Here is a 19155-nt window from a genome sequence, read left to right on the forward strand (position 1 = left end):
CTTATTCTCTCCCTTATAGCCATGCAAAGAACCATCCATTCCATCAAAACCAATCCATCAATTCACATGCAAAACCACCATTAACACACATGCACCCAAACAAAGCCAACCTAGCTAACCCTACATGCATTCTTTATTCACTCTTCATCATTGCATTCATTCTCCAAACACTTTCATTAATTAAGACACATTTGCACATCCATTCATTCTTTCCCCAAAGCCGTGCATTCCCAATCCCTTTCCAACATTTCACATGCATTTCCACCTTGGTCATGCTTTCCCATTTCATTAATCATTCACTTTGCATTCATTCAATCAACCCACATGCACTTTAATTATTCAAACATGTAGCCACATAATCATTCACCCTATCCATTCTTTGTCACAAAACAATGTCACATACACTCATCATCACACAACCTAGCTAACCCTACATGCATTATTTATTAACTCTTCATCATGCATCAACATTTTAAATCATCAAAAAAATCAACCCATTGCCGTGCATAATTCCTCAACCATTTCAGCCACATTCTTCCACTTTGCCTTTCATCATTGCACCACAAATCAATCAACACATGCATTCCCTTCACATTCACCCACATGTCCATTTAATCATTCAACCACATTCCCATTAACCACAAAACAAATCACACAACACACCAACACACATGCATCCTGAAATTCTTTGCCTTGCAATCACATGCATTTCCCTTGACATTTTCAGCCATCACACTTCATCATTACACCACCATTCACTCTTTAACCCACACACACTTCACACAAACAACATTCACATGCATTCACATGAATTTCCAACACAAAACACACTCAAAACCGTGGCCACCTTTGCATTTCAGCATTCCCATTTGCATTTTCAGATTTCCAGCTTTCCAACCTAGCCACATTCACATGCATTCACTCATAATCATTCACCAAACTTGCAGCCACATTTCCACCCACCTCCTAGCTGTCATGTTCCCTCCATTACTCCTATAAATACCCTTGCATTCATTCATTCAAAGAACATCTCATTCACAACACAACACCCCTCAAACACTCCCATTCTTTCCTTAGCCGTGAGTCCCCCCTCCCTACTAATCCAAACACCAACCATCTTTCCATTTCCATCACTCCTCATTCCATTCCACACTTCCATTCCCCCAAACCAACTATCCTTAGACCTTATGCTACAACAACGATGAAGAGAAGAGGACCTAAACGTTCATACAATTCAAGTTTGAGTTGTTGGAATGTTTAGGTGATTCTTTGATTTCAATGTTTCATTTTAATTCTCTTTGTTTTGTACGTATAAGGAATGGAAGAGAAGAGTGCCTAAACGTTCATACAATTCAAGTTTGAGTTGTTGGAATGTTTAGGTGTTTCTTTGATTTCAATGTTATGAAGAACTAATCCCCCTTTAGCTAGGGGGTAATTCGAAATAAATGTTTATGCTTGCATTTTGATTTGATTACTTCTAATTGCGTTTCATAAGTTGTGAATTCAATTTGTTTAACTATTTGATTGATAACCTATTTATGTATGTTTATTGAGAGTGCGCGCTTAATTTTCATGCATAAATATGACGCTAGAATATAAGTGAATTTCACCTAATCGTTATGAACTTATATTCACAAGTAGTGGAGGTTGCTTATAAACAATCGCGTTAAACGAATTCTTGGCATAAGTTTCATGCGTATTCCATAGTAACGAATGCCTCGTCAACATTTATAGTTTTCATAATGCTTAATGATCTTTGATTGTATCTTTATTGTGCTTTTCACGTAAAGGACTTTTGGAGAATGTGGTGAATTGCGTTGCGCTAACCCATCCAATTCATTAACTTAAGGAGAACTTGACGGTTAATTTAAGCGGACCTAATTAACCCGGGGCGTTGAGTTTCATAATTTATCGAAAGACCAACTGAGAATCAATCTTGTATGCAAGTGTAACATGTATGGAGATGAACCCCTTAGCTAGCATTCATCCATAAATTTCATATTTACATTCTGTCTAGTTTATTAACTTGTTTTGTTATTTCAATTTTCGTAAAAACCTCAATCCCCCTTTTGCTTTAATGTTCATTTTAGTTAGAATTCAATTTAGTTTGTGTTTTTAAAGCATTTTGAGTTTTTGGTTTGTCTTAGTGTTTTAAACTTTAATTTTGCATTCTTTGAGTCTAGTTTAGTGTTTTAAACTTTATTTTACGTTTTTGAGTCAGTTTCCAAGAGATTTGCAAGCCCTCCTAATCCCCGGTCTAGAACGATCCCTCACTTATCCATTCTACTACAATTGTCAAACGAGGGTTTAATTTGTGTATTTAATTATTTCCGCATCAAATTTTGGCGCCGTTGCCGGGGATTAGCAACTTTGCTAATCCCTTAGTTCTTTTCTTTTTTTTTGGTTTAGTTGTTTTCGTTTTAGTTTCTAACTTAGTGTTGTTTTCTTTGTTTGTTGTTACTTTTGATTTTTGATTTAGTTCTCTTTCTTTTTAGGTACTAGAGAAGTAAGATATGGATTTTGCTAGCATTCAAGCTCAATTGGCAAATCTTACTTCTAAATTGTCGCCGTATGCCGAAAGGACCACAATGCAGAGTGTCCCTACATTTGGTGCTTCATATAGGCAAGGATTTCAAGCCAATCAATGTCCACAAAGAGATTGGAGGGATCATTCAAACTCTATATGGTGGGAAGATCAACAAGTTCAACGTGAAGCATATTGGCAACCATATGAGGAGTTCTATTCAAGACCTATGCAGCCACCACAACTTCATATGCAATATGCTCAATTAAATTCAAGTTCGCCAGTAGATTATATTCAAATTCTTAATGAAATAAATTCTTTGGCGCAGGGGTCACAAAATCAAGCCAAGGAGGCTCAACAAGAAGCATATTGGCAACCATATGAGGAGTTCAATACAACACCTATGCAGCCACCACAACCTCCCCCACAACAATTCCAATCAAGTTCAAGTATGTCCATGGATAATGATAAAAATTTTCAATTACTAACCTCTTTGACGCAGGACGAACAAAATCAAGACAAGAAGTTGGGTAAATTGGACGAGCAATTTGGGCAGATTATGGAGTTCATGAAACAAATTCAAGAGCAAAGTGAACTTTCCAACTCAACTATTGAAAACTCGAAGGAAGATTTTGAAATCCATAATGCTATCACTTTGGGAAGTGCTATGGAGGTTGGAGCTGACCTAAAAATGTCCAAACATAGCCTAGAAGTGGATGAAGAGCTGCTAATTGAGGAGGAGGAAGAAGACATGCACACGGCAAGGGTAGAACAACCCTTGCCGCAGCCCCCTAAGCCCTCTAAACCACCCACCACCAGTAAGGACGTCCCAATTTCATGTTATTTTGATGTTATTCCACCCAATGTCCCTTTTCCTAGCAGGTTTTTGATTCCCAACCAAGAAGAGAGTAAAAAGGACATCGTGGAAGCCTTCCCAAAGGTGCAAAATGCTATTCAAATTCTTGGTGCAACACAGCAAGTTTTAGATGGTGTTGAATTCTTCAAAGGACTTTGTACACCAAGAAGAATGATTCAAGAGAAGGTAGTGGCTGGAGAAGATGTAGAAGGCATCAAAGAGGACAAATTTGAAACCACAATTCCCAAGGAAGTTGGATTTTATGACACGGGACAAGTCATAACTTTCGAAGGGGTGTTTATTCTGGAGTTCATTTTGGAGCACACAGGTAAGCCGCCTCCCCGAATTTCAATTTTCTTTTATACTAACATGTGGTTAATGATTCAGGCACCCAAAATGGAATTTAAACTATTACCGGATCATTTCAAGTATCACCGCCCATTCAAAGATAAATTCCATGCCGTTTGATTTTATTTATGTTAATAAAAAAAAAATAAAATAAAATAAAAAAATTTGAAAGAAAGATACTAAACATGGAGAAAGGTGGAGCTTCACAAAGGTTGTTTACGTGAAGCCCCACTACGAGGCGCAGAAGCGGAAGGCGCAGAAGCGGGAGGCATAGAAGCGGGAGGCATCGGAGCTAGAGCATTCCAGGCCTCAATACTTGGCCAAGCGCTGGATGACCCAGGAAAAATGTGCCTCTGGAGATAAGACGCAAGCCTTTGACGGTCACTGTGAATTCGACCCTCAGATTCTTGCAGCTCATCAAGCTTCCTCTTCATCCCCGACGAATAGTTATTTGCAAGCACATGCAAACTTCTATTCTCGTACTTAAGCTGCTGGATCTCTTGCTTAAGTCTTTCCACCTCTGCCATCAACGATTCCACCTGACGGGAGCGGGCAAGCAGGCGTAGGCCCATGTTGGACACAGAGCTCGCACACTGAACACTAAGTGCGAGGGACTCTTGAACGGCCAACTCATCGGACCGTCCTGACAGCAGCCTACTATCTTTTGGAGTGAGGAGGTTTTTAGCTACTATTGTAGCTGTTGTGGCGTCCTGCATCACAGAGTCTTCACCTGAAAGAGGACCGTTAGAAGATAAAAAAGAAGGGCGCCATACATTACCTTGACGGGGCGCAACCGGATCGCTGCTGAGACTCAAATCTAAGCTAAGGTTCGATGAGTTTGCCATTTTTTTCAAAAGTGTTCAAAGAGAAGGGGTGGATGGAGTTAAAAATTTCACAAAGGGCCGGAGTCGAGTTTCAGGAATGGGAAATCTTCAGAGTGTGTATTTTGGCGGTGATCGATAGCTCTATAAAATGCCAAGGCGACGCGTCCACCGATTCAAAGAGCCGGAATTTCCGGCGTAATTTAGGCGACGCGTTCTCGGCTTTTCAGAAGACGCGTTCAACTTTGGCAAAAGATTTCTGACAAAGCTGAAAACACGTGGAGGCCATCATCGCAACTACACATCTTTAGCCGACAAGCGCAAAGTTCGGCGACGCTTTCTCTGCTTTTCAGAAAACGCGTGCAGCTTTGTCAAAAGGAGCCGCATCTGCACTACCACGTGTCGTTCAGAAAGCGAAGGGGCGTCGTTCAGAAATCGAAGGGGCGCCTGCTCAGAAATCGAAGATGCGAATTCAAAGATCGAAGAGGCGCCACTATTTCAAAAAGCCGGAATTGCGGGATCAAAACGTTTGTCGACAAGGGTAAAAAGTACCACCACTTGATATTATCTCTATATATGTCGACCTTCGTCTTTTATGGCAGGGCAAACCTGAAGAAAATGCCCAACTCTCCCTCACCTCTGAGGGCGCACTCCCAGCAAGGCCTTTCAAAATACTCAATTCTTTCTTCCCCAAAGATGATACCAGATGCCTGGAGTACATATGACCCAGGAGGAAACGGCGGTTTGAAGCATGTGCTGATTCATCCACCGCTTCTTCAAAGCAAAGGTATCTCATATCATCAAGGTCAAAAGCAAAAGTATCTCATATCATGCTCTTTCCCTGTCTTTTTCTTTGTCCTTGTTCTTACTCGCATGGCAAAGTAAAAGAAGCAATCAGCCGGCACTTGGAGTCAATCTTCCGATCTGGAGCCAACTGCCTGGAATCTATTCCTGATTGCTTACCTAGCGTTGCTCTCGAGTAGTCATCTTCAACGGTTGATACACTTCCGGAGAAGGGACCACTTCTGCAAAGGGGAGCGAGTAAGGCAAGTGAAAATGATACATTGAAGCATGTGGAGACAAACATAGGCTGAGTTATCCTCCAACCCTTTTCAATACGAATTGGAAAGATTGAACAAAGAAACAGACCAAAAGGGTATGCTCAGACCTTCGGGGGAGACCAAAAGAACCATCCTGCTGCCCAGTTCAAGAAGTAGCACAAAGGAAAATCAACGATGGGCAGAAACCAGTTCAAGAGTAAGCCTGTGGAATCACAAAGATCAAAAGCCTCAATGCAATTACCAAGGAGAAGATGGAATTTACACTCTATAACCAGATTTGCGTCTCTAAACTCTTCTCTTTGTTAATTACATTCTGCCATGTTTAGTATGTTTAGTTGTTGTTTGTGTGTTTACTTATGTTTTGTGTGAATCTATGCTTAAAACATTGAGGACAATGTTTGATTTAAGTGTGGGGGGGTAACTAAGTATGTTGATGCAAATTCGTTGAATTTTATCACCCATAACTTCAAGTGTTGTTCCTTGCTGTTTTAAAAATGTTTTTAAACTGTTTTAGTGTGTTTTGACTAAAAAATTCGAAAATCCCATAAAAATTTGAAAAATTGTCTTGAAAAACCCAAAAAGAGTTGTTTTAAAGTTGTTTTTGTGTGTTTGTGTCGTAGGTCACCTTCCAACACAATGATAAGGATTTGGTTTGTAATTGCATGACTGTTAAAAAGAGTTATAAACATCGAGAAAAGTTTGATTTACTCTTGGTATATGCTTAGTTATGGTTATAATGTATGACTTCACATGCAATCATAAAAGAAAAATTGGTTTTTGTAACATGCTTGAAGGAAGGAACTCATAATAACGCTACATCCCTGTGAGACTCGAGCCATTACCTTCTTTGGAGAGTTATTTTCTGTGATTCTTTGTTTTCTAAAGTTGTTGCATGATCTCATTATTCCTTGCTTGGTTGCTACTTAGAATGCAATTGTTTCATGATAGAACTAAATGCTAGAACTTATATCCGTTTCATTCAAAGCATGTTATTGATTTGCATAACACATATTCAAGAAGAAGTTGTGTAGTGACCACCACCATAGCCAAATAGCCTTACTTCCCATACTTCGTATATGTTGTAAGTCTTAACCCCGTTGAGCCTTGTTTAGCCTTTATTCTTTGTTTACCCACATTTTCCTCACCTAGCCTAGTTTAGGACAATCCCCACCCTTGTTCTTAATAGATAGTGAGCATGACTTAATTGAATTCCTTTTGAGTTACATTATGAAAGAAAATAAGTGTGGGGGAGAGAATGTTTTGTTTTTAAGTGTTTATGTATGCTTTGAGAAGTCAAAAGAAAAGAAAAACAAAAAAAAAAAAAAAAAAAAAAAAAAAAATTTGTGAAAAACATATGAAAAAGAAAAACAGAAAAGAAAAGAAAGAAAGGAAAAAGAGCTTGTTCCCCCTTGTTCAAAAGTTGAGTTTTCATTCAAAAGTGAATTCTACGTTAATTCAAATGCTTTGCTCGCTATTTCTTTAAGAACCTTTGTTTTCCATATCCCTTCTTTGTTAGCCAAACACCTTTAGCTCCGTTTCAACCCTTATGCTTCTCTCTTGAGTGTTATGTGTTTCAATTTGTGGAGTTTGGAATTGATATGAGCTTATGGAATCACTGGTTCTCATTCTAAGTAGTAGCATTCCATTCATGAGATCATATTCATGTCATTATCGTAAATCCAGAAAATGCTTTCCTTGTTATAACTTATGTGAGTGTTCGTCTACATGTTTACATCAATCTTCTCACATATGACTAGATTAGGGTGTGTAGTTAGAAAATCTGAGTGAAAATCGAGTGCATATCTTGTAAGGAATTGAGCAAATTCTCTAAGGCATGTTACTACATTCAAAACATGGTTTTAAATGCTTAATTGTGAACTAGTATATGGTGACTATGATTAAGAATGTACTTAAGTGTAAAGATGACTAAAATCTGTGGGAATGATGATTTTTAACGTGTCATGTGCATTGGAAATCCCTAAGACAGTTGTTGGAAGGTTTAGGTTGTGTTTTACTTGTTTTGTTTCGTTTGGTTTTGTTTTGTTTTTCTTTCTGTTTTGCTCGAGGACTAGCAAAAGATAAGTGTGGGGGTATTTGATAGGAGCATATTCATGCGACTTAAATGGCTTGTTCTCGTGCATTTACGTTATGTTTCTCTAGTTATTTTAGTCCTTTATGCTTCTTTTGTGTGTTTTCAGGTTCTAAGGGCCTAGGGAGCAAGAAAGTGCATTTTGAGGCCATTTGGAGCATTTTTGGGCATGGATTGGATAGCTTATCCATGGAGCCAAAAGGATGGACGAATTTGAAGGCCTTGTATTCACTTTGGACATAAAACAAAGGGCCTAGCCCATTCTCTCTTATTCTCTCCCTTATAGCCATGCAAAGAACCATCCATTCCATCAAAACCAATCCATCAATTCACATGCAAAACCACCATTAACACACATGCACCCAAACAAAGCCAACCTAGCTAACCCTACATGCATTCTTTATTCACTCTTCATCATTGCATTCATTCTCCAAACACTTTCATTAATTAAGACACATTTGCACATCCATTCATTCTTTCCCCAAAGCCGTGCATTCCCAATCCCTTTCCAACATTTCACATGCATTTCCACCTTGGTCATGCTTTCCCATTTCATTAATCATTCACTTTGCATTCATTCAATCAACCCACATGCACTTTAATTATTCAAACATGTAGCCACATAATCATTCACCCTATCCATTCTTTGTCACAAAACAATGTCACATACACTCATCATCACACAACCTAGCTAACCCTACATGCATTATTTATTAACTCTTCATCATGCATCAACATTTTAAATCATCAAAAAAATCAACCCATTGCCGTGCATAATTCCTCAACCATTTCAGCCACATTCTTCCACTTTGCCTTTCATCATTGCACCACAAATCAATCAACACATGCATTCCCTTCACATTCACCCACATGTCCATTTAATCATTCAACCACATTCCCATTAACCACAAAACAAATCACACAACACACCAACACACATGCATCCTGAAATTCTTTGCCTTGCAATCACATGCATTTCCCTTGACATTTTCAGCCATCACACTTCATCATTACACCACCATTCACTCTTTAACCCACACACACTTCACACAAACAACATTCACATGCATTCACATGCATTTCCAACACAAAACACACTCAAAACCGTGGCCACCTTTGCATTTCAGCATTCCCATTTGCATTTTCAGATTTCCAGCTTTCCAACCTAGCCACATTCACATGCATTCACTCATAATCATTCACCAAACTTGCAGCCACATTTCCACCCACCTCCTAGCTGTCATGTTCCCTCCATTACTCCTATAAATACCCTTGCATTCATTCATTCAAAGAACATCTCATTCACAACACAACACCCCTCAAACACTCCCATTCTTTCCTTAGCCGTGAGTCCCCCCTCCCTACTAATCCAAACACCAACCATCTTTCCATTTCCATCACTCCTCACTCCATTCCACACTTCCATTCCCCCAAACCAACTATCCTTAGACCTTATGCTACAACAACGAGGAAGAGAAGAGGACCTAAACGTTCATACAATTCAAGTTTGAGTTGTTGGAATGTTTAGGTGATTCTTTGATTTCAATGTTTCATTTTAATTCTCTTTGTTTTGTACGTATAAGGAATGGAAGAGAAGAGTGCCTAAACGTTCATACAATTCAAGTTTGAGTTGTTGGAATGTTTAGGTGTTTCTTTGATTTCAATGTTATGAAGAACTAATCCCCCTTTAGCTAGGGGGTAATTCGAAATAAATGTTTATGCTTGCATTTTGATTTGATTACTTCTAATTGCGTTTCATAAGTTGTGAATTCAATTTGTTTAACTATTTGATTGATAACCTATTTATGTATGTTTATTGAGAGTGCGCGCTTAATTTTCATGCATAAATATGACGCTAGAATATAAGTGAATTTCACCTAATCGTTATGAACTTATATTCACAAGTAGTGGAGGTTGCTTATAAACAATCGCGTTAAACGAATTCTTGGCATAAGTTTCATGCGTATTCCATAGTAACGAATGCCTCGTCAACATTTATAGTTTTCATAATGCTTAATGATCTTTGATTGTATCTTTATTGTGCTTTTCACGTAAAGGACTTTTGGAGAATGTGGTGAATTGCGTTGCGCTAACCCATCCAATTCATTAACTTAAGGAGAACTTGACGGTTAATTTAAGCGGACCTAATTAACCCGGGGCGTTGAGTTTCATAATTTATCGAAAGACCAACTGAGAATCAATCTTGTATGCAAGTGTAACATGTATGGAGATGAACCCCTTAGCTAGCATTCATCCATAAATTTCATATTTACATTCTGTCTAGTTTATTAACTTGTTTTGTTATTTCAATTTTCGTAAAAACCTCAATCCCCCTTTTGCTTTAATGTTCATTTTAGTTAGAATTCAATTTAGTTTGTGTTTTTAAAGCATTTTGAGTTTTTGGTTTGTCTTAGTGTTTTAAACTTTAATTTTGCATTCTTTGAGTCTAGTTTAGTGTTTTAAACTTTATTTTACGTTTTTGAGTCAGTTTCCAAGAGATTTGCAAGCCCTCCTAATCCCCGGTCTAGAACGATCCCTCACTTATCCATTCTACTACAATTGTCAAACGAGGGTTTAATTTGTGTATTTAATTATTTCCGCATCAATAGGTAACACTCATTTTGAATCTGCCATGCTAGACCTAGGTGCCTCTATAAATGTCATGCCATATTCAATTTATGCATCTATGAACCTAGGAGTATTGAAAAATGATGGTGTGATCATACAATTGGCCGATAGATCTAATGCATATCCAAAGGGAGTTTTGGAAGATGTGTTAGTGCAGGTCAATCATTTACTCTTTCCGGGGGATGTCTATGTGCTCGAGATGGATGAATCTGACCATGCCCCTTCGTTGCCAATCCTCCTTGGACGGCCATTCATGAAAACGACTCGGACGAAGATTGATGTGTTTAATGGAACTTTGTCCATGGAATTTGATGGGGAAGTTGTTAATTTTAATCTCTCTGATTCTATTAAGTATCCTAGTGAGGATCATTCATGTTTCTCCATTGATATAGTTGACTCTTTGGCTCAGGGATACTTTGAAGAGTTGAACGCCGATGCACTTGAAAATGTCATTACCAGAAGCATGGAACTCAAAACCAAGGGAGGGGAAGTTTTGCTAACCCACGACACACATGCCTCATTGCATGCCGGGCCTCCTAGGGAGGAGTTCATTGAGTTGGTTGCTGCCCTTGAGTCATTGCCTAAGAACGATGGTAAGTTTTCTAACTTTGAGTCAATTCCCATTTCGACTAACAAGTTGCTTCCATCCATAATTCAGGCACCTATCCTTGATCTCAAACCACTACCTAGCCATTTGAAGTACATTTTCTTAGGGGAAAAGGAGACCTTACCTGCCATTATTTCTTCATCACTCACGGCACAAGAAGAAGAGAAACTAGTGCGTGTTTTGAAGGAGTACAAATCTGCCCTAGGTTGGACCTTGGCCAATATCAAAGGTATTAGTCCCACAACATGTATGCATCACATATTTCTTGAGGAGGGGGCCAAACCAACTAGAGAGGCTCAACGCCGTCTCAACCCTCCGATGATGGAAGTGGTGAAAAAGGAGATAATCAAACTCCTTGATTGTGGAGTGATTTACCCCATCTCCGATAGCCGTTGGGTTTCACCTATCTAATGTGTTCCCAAGAAATCTGGAGTGACGGTTGTGGAGAATGCGGAGAATGAGCTTGTGCCCACCCGAATCCAAACCGGTTGGCGTGTATGCATTGATTATAGGAAGATAAACGCCACCACAAGGAAGGACCACTTCCCATTGCCGTTCCTAGACCAAATGCTTGAGAGGTTAGCGGGTCATTCATTTTATTATTTTCTTGATGGATATTCTGGTTATAATCAAATTGTTATTGCCCCGAATGATCAAGAAAAGACCACTTTTACTTGTCCCTTTGGAACGTTTGCGTATAGACGCATGCCATTTGGTTTGTGCAATGCTCCTGCCACGTTTCAAAGGTGTATGGTTAGCATATTTTCTGATTATGTTGAGAGGATTATTGAGATATTCATGGATGACTTTAGTGTGTTTGGTGATTCCTTTGATAATTGTTTGGCTAATCTCACTTTAATATTGAAACGTTGTGTTGAAACAAACCTTGTGTTAAATTGGGAAAAATGCCACTTTATGGTTAAACAAGGTATTGTTTTGGGTCATATAATCTCTGAAAAAGGAATTGAAGTTGATAAGTCTAAAATAGATCTTGTACGCTACTTACCCACTCCTACTTCGGTGAGAGAGGTTCGTTCTTTTCTTGGTCATGCAGGATTCTATCGACTATTTATCAAGGACTTTTCCAAGATTGCACAACCCCTATGCCGTCTCCTACAAAAGGAAGTATCTTTCGAGTTCAACGAGGCGTGTGAGAAAGCATTCAACCATCTCAAGGACCTCCTCACCACGGCACCAATCATCACTCCACCAGATTGGTCCATTCCCTTTGAATTGATGTGTGATGCATCGGATTATGCCCTTGGAGCTGTTTTGGGCCAAAGGAAAAACAAACAGCCACATGTTATTTATTATGCTTCACGCACCTTAAATGATGCTCAATTGAATTATTCTACAACTGAAAAAGAACTTTTGGCGATTGTATTTGCATTAGATAAGTTTAGATCATATCTAATTGGTACTAAAGTAATTGTTTTCACTGACCATGCAGCCTGGAAGTATCTTCTCACCAAAAAGGAGACCAAACCAAGGCTCATTCGTTGGATGCTCCTACTTCAAGAATTCGACATTGAAATTAGGGACAAGAAGGGATGTGAAAACGTGGTGGCTGACCACCTAAGTCGAATGGTGCGTGACGAAGAGGCCCTTCCCATTTTAGAAACGTTTCCAGATGAACAACTTCTATCCGTTGAGGTAAGTACCCCTTGGTATGCCGATTTGGTCAAATTTTTGGTGTCTAAGCAAGTTCCTAACACCTTAAGCAAGGCCCAACGTGATAAACTAAAAAAGGATGCACGTTTTTATGTTTGGGACGACCCTTATTTGTGGAAAATTTGCCCGGATCAGATTGTGCGTCGTTGTGTTCACGAATCTGAGTTTAATTCCATTTTGAGTTTTTGCCATACATATGCATGTGGTGGACACTTTGGCACACAACGCACAGCGTTTAAAGTTCTTGAAAGTGGTTTTTATTGGCCTACATTGTCTAGGGTTTTTTGCTTAACATGTGATCGTTGTCAAAGGACAGGAAGTTTAGGCCAAAGAGACCAAATGCCGCAAACCCCAATCCTTGTTGTTGAAATCTTTGATGTTTGGGGTATTGATTTCATGGGTCCTTTCCCTATCTCTTTTAGTTTTACTTACATTTTACTTGCGGTCGATTATGTGTCAAAATGGGTGGAGGCTAAAGCCACCCGGACTAACGATTCTAGAGTTGTTGCAGAATTTGTAAAATCTAACATTTTCTCTAGATTTGGGATGCCTAGAGTGCTCATAAGCGATGGTGGGTCTCATTTTTGCAACCGCACCATTGAGGCATTGCTCAAAAAGTACAACGTGATGCATAAGGTTTCCACACCTTATCACCCCCAAACCAGTGGCCAAGCCGAAGTTTCAAATCGAGAAATCAAGCAAGTCTTGGAAAAGACCGTTAGGCCAAATAGAAAAGATTGGAGCTTGCGTTTGGAGGATGCATTGTGGGCGTATCGAACGGCTTACAAAACGCCCATTGGTATGTCCCCATTTCGGCTAGTTTATGGCAAGCCATGCCATTTACCCGTGGAGCTTGAACACAAGGCACATTGGGCGGTCAAGACCTTCAATATGGATATGGACACGGCTGGAAACCACAGGAAGCTACAATTGAACGAGCTTGAAGAGATTAGGCATGAGGCTTATGAGAATGCCCGGATTTACAAAGAAAAGACCAAGGCAATCCATGACAAGATGATTAGAGGCAAAACCTTCTCAATCGGGCAGAAAGTGTTGTTATTTAATTCCCGTCTTCGGTTATTCCCCGGTAAGTTACGTTCTAAGTGGGTTGGTCCATTTGTTATCACTAATGTTTTTGTGCATGGTGCAGTCCAAATACAAGGTGAATGGCCATAGGTTGAAACCCTACTATGAGAACTTTGTTGAGCATGTTGTGGAGGAGATCCCATTGCATGCCGTGGGCTCCCATGGGGAATGAGCATACCATCATCCGGCTGCAAGACGTTAAAGCAAGCGCTTCGTGGGAGGCAACCCATGCAATCACCAAGGAAAGGATGGCATTTACACTCCATAACCAGATTTGCGTCCCTAGCCTCTTCTCTTTGTTATTTACATTCTGCCATGCTTAGTGTGTTTAGTTGCTGTTTGTGTGTTTACTTTTGTTTGGTGTGATTTTAGGCTTGAAACATTGAGGACAATGTTTGATTTAAGTGTGGGGGGGGGGGGGGGTAACTAAGTGTTGTTGATGCAAATTCGTGGGATTTTATCACCCATAACTTCCAATGTTGTTCCTTGCTGTTTTTAAGTGTTTTTAAGCTATTTTAGAGTGTTTTAGTGTGTGTTGACTTAAAAATCCGAAAATCCCATAAAAATTTGAAAAATTGTTTTGAAAAACCCAAAACGAGTTGTTTTTGTGTGTTTGTTTGTGTCGTAGGTTACCTTCCAACACAATGATGAGGATTTGGTTTTTAATTGCATGATGGTTAAAGAAAGTTACAAACATGGATGGACGTTTGATATACTCTTTGGTTTATGCTTGGTTGTAGTTATAGTTTACAAATTCACATGTAATCACAAAGGAAAATTAGTTTTTGTAACATGCTTGAAGGAATGAACTCAAACTAACGCTACATCCCTGTGAGACTTGAGCCTAAACGTTATTTGGAGATTAATAATCTGTTCATCATTGTTTTCTAAAGTCGTTGCATGATCTCATTATTCTTTGCTTGGTTACTACTTAGAAGGCGTTTCATCACTTAATTCCAAATGCTAGAACTCATGCCCATTTCATTCAAAGCATGTTATTGATTTGCATAACACATATTCAAGATGAAGGTGTGTAGTGACCACCATCAAAGCCAAATAGCCGTGTGCCCTTAATTCATTTTGTGTTTAAGTTTAACCCCATTGAGCCGTGTTAGCCCATGTTCTTTGTTAACCCATATTATCCTCACCTAGCCTAGATTAGGACCATCCATACCCTTGTTCTTGAAGCATAGTAAGCATGACTAAAAATGAATTCCTTTTGATTAATGTGTTGCAGAAAATAAGTGTGGGGGAAGGATTATTGATGTGAGTTTATGTGCCATAGGCACGGCTAGAAAAAGAAAAAAAAAGCTGTGAAAAAAAAAAGTGAAAAAGAGTTGAAAAGAGTTCCAAAGTATTGGTTGTTGAAGTAAGGGTCCAAAACAGTGAATTAGGCCCTAAGAGTTGTTTGAATCTTCCCTTATGTCTAAAAGTTGATTTCTGTATTCTAAGTGAATTCTAAGTCTTAATTTCATTACTTTGCTTGCTATTGCTTAAAGAACTTTTGTTTATCTCTATCTTTCCTTGTTAGCCAATACCCCAAGCCCCGTTACAACCCTTGACTTCTATCTTGAGTGTTGTGTATTTCAATTTGTGGAGTTTGAATTTGGTATGAGCATATGGTGTCACTGGTTCTCGCATCTAAGTAGTAGCATTCCATTCATGAGATCATATCTAAACATGTTTAATTACTCCAGAAATTGCTTTCTTTGTTATATCATATGTGAGTACTAGTCTTTCATGTTTACATCAATCTTCTCACATATAACTATTGTAGGGTGTGTAGTAAGAAAATATGAGTGAAAATTGAGTGCATAACTGGTAGGAATTGAGGGAATTCTCTAAGGCATGTTACTACATTCAAAATGTTGTTTTAATTGATTAAATGCGAGCTAGTGAATGGTGACTTTGATTAAGTATGTGCTTGAGGGGAAGGAAGACTAAAAGCTATGTGAGTAATGATCTTTGACATGTCATGTTTCATTGGAAATCCCTGAGGCAAACGTTGGAAGGTTTAGGTTATGTTTTGTTTGTTTTGTTTTGCTCGAGGACTAGCAAAAGCTAAGTGTGGGGGAATTTGATAGGAGCGTATTTATGTGACTTAATTGGCTTGTTCTCGTGCCTTTATGTTGTGTTTCCTTAGTTATTTTAGTGTTTAAAGTCACTTTTGTGTGTTTTCAGATTATAAAGCCAAAGTGTGCAAGAAGATGCAAATTGGAGTCTTTTGGAGCAAAAGAGGAATGAATGAGTTGAAGACTTGAAGAAATATGAATTTCTAATTGAAGATGGATTCCTACTCACACGAGGATTCCTACTCCAACGAGGATTCCTACTCCAACAAGGATTCCTACTTGAAGTAGGAAAGTTAAGCCTAGGTTTCCTATTTTGGTAACCTTTCCTAATCTTAAAAGTCCTTATTTTCCAGCCACTTTGAAGGCCTTGTAGGCACTTTAGGACACAAAACAAAGGTCGTAGACCTTATTCCAACCTTTGCCGCACCTTTCCCTTTCTCCCCTTCCCTTGCCATGCAAGGGGGTATTTATGTCCTATTTTATGCACTTAAACACATTCCCCTTTCTAAATAAAACCCTAGCTGCATGTTTTAGCCTATTTCCTTTTAATTTTTGATTTGATTTCCTAATTCTAGAAGCCTTTGACTTAATTTTAGTTAACCAACATAAGCTAGGGTTTTAATTTCTGAAACCCTATATATTCTAAGCCTAGCCGCACCCTAGATGGATTCTTTTATTCATTCAGCCACTTTCCAATCTCTGCCACAGACACCATCACCCTAATACCTTCAATCCGCAACTTCCATCCATTCCAGCCACATTCCATCTCTGCCGCAACCTTCCATACACCACCCACACCCTTTGCTGCACCACCATAGCATCCCAACTCCCTTCCTAAACCAAAATCACATCCAAAAACCCACTAAAACCTCTCTGCCGCAGCAAGGAGAAGAAGAAAGAGGAGCTTGAAACGTGCAGAAATTCAAAGTGGAATCGTTGGGCGTTTTACGTGTAATCAATCTTTTGCTCTCTATGTTTAATTTCAATTTTGTTTCTCTTTATGTGAACATGAGAGGCTAAACCCCTAGTTAGCTAGGGGGTGATTCGAAACCATGTTTATGCTTGCAATTTAAATTGATTACCTTCGGTTGGAATTTCATGAGTTGTGGATTCAATTTGTTTAATTGCTTGATTGATAACGTATTCGTGTATGTTTATTGAGAGTGCACGCTTAGTTTTCATGCATGAATACGATGCTAGAATATAAGGGAGTTTCACTGATAGGAGCATATTCATGCTACTTAATTAGCTTGTTCTCGTGCATTTATGTTGTGTTTACTTAGTTATTTTAGTGTTTAAGGCCACTTTTGTGTATTTTCAGATTATAAGGCCAAAGTGTGCAAGAAGATGCAAATTGGAGTCTTTTGGAGCGAAAGAGGAATGAACGAGTGAAGACTTGAAGAAACGATGAATTCTTACTCCAACGATGAATTCTTACCAAAACGAGGAATCCTACTCAAACAAGGTTTCTTAATTGAAGTAGGAAAGTTAACCCTAAGTTTCCCGTTTTGGTAACCTTTCCTAATCTAAACGTCCGTATTTTCTAGCCACTTTGTAGACCTTGTAGGTACCTTAGGATACAAAACGAAGGCCCTAGGCTCCTTATCCATCCTTGCCGTGCCCTTTTATTTTCTTCCCCTCCCTTGCACGGCAAGGGAGGGCAATTTTGTCCTAGGGTTGCACTTAAAACACATGCTTTTAAACCCTAGCCGCACCCTTCCACAATCTCCTTTGAAGCCGTAGCCTCCATAACCCTTTTTCTCCATTTTTCAGCCGTCACCACCATCCCATAATTTCCCACCAAGCCGTGACTTGCCATTCACCCTAATAACCATATTTCCCATGCAGCCACCATCCCATTTTTTTATTATTAGACCCTAATTTCAACCTAGCCGCAAAGATTCCATTTTTCTCTCCTAATTCACTCCATCAGCCGTGCATTCCACAATCATTAACCCTTTTACTCCCAAAAACTGTGCATCCTTCACACACAAAAAAAGATCCCAGCCGTCACTACCATATCCTATTATTCTTCTAAGCCGTGTCTCCCATTCATAAAAAACCTAATTTCCTAAGCCGCAACTCCATGGACCCCCATTATCATTCATTCTTTTTCAGCCGCACTTTTTCCCCATTAATTTCAGCCTTTCTCCATTGATTCTTTGGATAAGCCGCAAGCATCCCATCACCCTAAAATTCTCCCAACAACCGCACTTTCTCCCTGCCATTCCAGCAACTTTCCAACCTGTCCGCACCCTTCTCCACCCTTCCAGCCACCATACCAACCTTCCTCCATCACTCCACTACCTTGCCGCACCACCACAATTCCCTAAACCCAATCCCAAACCAGAAAATCATCCAAAAAACCACCCATACCATCTCTGCCTCAGCAAGGAGAAGAAGAAAGAGGAGCTTGGACGCGCAGAAATTTAAGTGGATTCGTTGTGCATCCTAGGTGTAATCAATCTTTTGTTCGTTATGTTTAAATTCAATTTTATTTCTCTTTCTGTGAACATGAGAGGCTAAACCCCCTAGTTAGCTAGGGGGTGATTCGAAACCATGATTATATATGTGAAATAAGTTGATTACTTCCAGTTATCGTTGCATAAGTTTTGAATACAATTTGCTTAACCGTTTGATTTAGAACTTATTCTTGTATGTTGATTGAGAGTGCACACTTAATTTGCATGCTTGAATTTGATGCTAGGATATAAGTTTGTTTCACCTAATCGTTATGAATTTATATTCACAAGTAGTGAAGGTTGCTAGTCACGATCATGTTAAGTAGATTCCTGGCAAGCGTATCATGCTTTCCATAGTTACAAATGCCTTGTCGATGCTTATGATTTCCAAAGAACGTAATGATTCTAACTTATATCTTTATCATGCTGTTCAAATAGAGAATTTGTTAGGAATAATTTGTTTGCGATGCATATTCATCCAATTCAATGATTCTAGGGAAATCTGAAGGTTAATTTAAGCGGACCTAATTAACTTGGAGTATCGAGGTTCATAACTTATTGGATTGATAATTGGAAATTGATTTACGTTGCATATATTTCATGTGTGGAGAAGAACCCCTTAGCTATCCCATCATCCATTGATTCATCACAATTTTGTCTTAAAATCTGTTTTCTTTACAATCTGCCCATTTAGTTTAAATTCGTCCAACCACAATTCCCCCATATTTTGTTGAGTCGTAGTCATTCGTATTTGTTTTATTTTGTGTTTTTAAGCAATTGGAGTCATAACACTTTCAAATTCGTCCCAATTAAGTTCTAGTTTCTGTTTGAGTCAATTCAAATTAGATTAGCACCCCTAGTTAATCCCCGGTTAGAACGATCCCTACTTATTTCATTACTACAATTGTCACAAATAGGGTTTAATTTGTG

This window comes from Pyrus communis, chromosome 4, assembly GCF_041283825.1.
Source record: "Pyrus communis isolate YQ-2024b chromosome 4, ASM4128382v1, whole genome shotgun sequence".
NCBI lineage: Eukaryota > Viridiplantae > Streptophyta > Magnoliopsida > Rosales > Rosaceae > Pyrus > Pyrus communis.